Here is a 2,068-nt window from a genome sequence, read left to right as displayed (position 1 = left end):
TTTATTTTTTTTTAATTTTTTAATTTTAATTTTTTTTATTTAAATACACCAGTTCGATTTTCGATACCTCACTACTATAAAGGCTTGGTTTGGTCTGATACTTCATTGGTGATAGTATCCAGGGTCACTGACGAGGAGTGGAATTCTCCGAAACTAGTCTGGCTCACAGACCCCCCCCCAATGAAAGAATAGACCATTCCAAGCTTTTACTTGTTGTTAAACAAATGTTTAAACAACTCTATTTATTCAATTAAGTACAAGATGCCCAGTGTCGGCTAACAATATGAAGAATTATATTGTGGCGAAATGCTACAAATTCTTCAAATACCTATAGAATGATATGTTTCTTTTTTGTGACTGTAAAACACTGAAATACATCAGTTTGAAAAAACATTTCAGTTGATTACACATCAACATCAATGACTCCTGTCCTAACATTGGTCATATCACCATGCTGGTTTGCCATTACAGTAAATACCACAATAAGACAAAACTACCTAAAAAAATAAGGTAACACAAAATATAGTTGTTTTGCAGTTAAGCACAAAGCTACACAATGGGTTATCTGTGCTCTGCCCACCATGGGTATCGAAACCCGGTTTCTAGCGTTGTTAGTCCGCAGACATGCCACTAGGGGGGCAACAATACAATAGTGTAAAAGTATTTCTAACACTATTGGGTAGGTCAAAGGTTGAAATCTGTAGTATACATCAGAGCAAGAACTCTCAAAATACACGTTCGCTTCCGACTTTATAAACCCTCAACTTTACCGCTGAGCTATCTAGCATATAAGTTTTGTTTATAGAATTTCGTGCAAAGGTACTCGAGAGCTGTCTGATAGATTAGAGGAAAGGCAGATAGTCAACACCACCCACTGGTGGAGGGTTACTCTTTTACAAACGAAAATGAGCGATCGTGACAATATAATACCCTTAAGGGCGAATATTAAGCCAGAAGTTTGATAGAAAATTGTGTTTATACAAGAATTAAATAAATGGTTCGTTGGTGGCTGAAGTGCAACTCCAATGTTCGAAAACGATACCACTAATGAAATAAACATTTAATCTTGATTTCGTACAACTTTATTTTATTATATATTTGTGTTTGTGTATATTATATATATATATATAACATGAACAAAAAATATATTTTTATCGGGAAATGTTTGTAAAAATGATACATCATAAAAATATTTTAAAGACTATTATTGTTAATTGAAAAAAAAACTAAATAAAATCACATATATAATATCATAAATACCTGTTTCCTATCTTCTAGGATACTCTTCGGTTTCTTTAGTAAGATACTGTCTGATATGACTTATTGAACAATGAAGAAACGTACAACGTTTTTATTGACTGATTTATACATATATATATATATTAAAAAACCCTCTATGTGTTGCACTATGTAACATTGAATGTGGTCTTCAATTTATTATTAGAATATTATCTTATTTTGTCACGATAATACCAAAAGGAAAATATTTGAAAAAATTAGGTTTTTGTAAAATAAAGCAAAGAAAACTGTTGAACTATTTTCCCAGTAATAAACCAAAATTGTTATATTTATGGGAAAGATTATATTACATACAGTAAATATATTACAGGACCTACCAGGGAGAAAATATATTTTTTTTATAAATTCTAGATTTAGTTGTAATTCATATAATGTTATTTATATATTATCTTGTATTTGTTCTTAGAAAAACATTAAATTTACGTTTAAGAATAAATTTGCATAAATCTCATGTGATGCTTATTACCTGTTAACAAAACACCTTAATAAATGTATTGTGGAAAGTATATTTTATATGAATTTTCTTTCGAATATTTTCATTTTGACATTCTTGTGAACAAAAATAAAGAAAGATTATTTTATTCCTAAACATTAAACCACATTATATAACGTTTATATATATAAACCACGTTTCTTCATTGTTAAGCAGGTCTTATCAGATAGTCTCACTTTAGAAACTGAAAGGTATGTTTAAACGTAAAAAACCGCTAGTTGTACTCTTATATATGTGTGTTTTTTTAATTAACAACGAAAGTTAAGGTATTCTTAA

This window comes from Limulus polyphemus, unplaced genomic scaffold, assembly GCF_000517525.1.
Source record: "Limulus polyphemus unplaced genomic scaffold, Limulus_polyphemus-2.1.2 Scaffold169, whole genome shotgun sequence".
NCBI classification, from domain to species: domain Eukaryota; kingdom Metazoa; phylum Arthropoda; class Merostomata; order Xiphosura; family Limulidae; genus Limulus; species Limulus polyphemus.
This window is presented reverse-complemented; position numbering follows the sequence as displayed.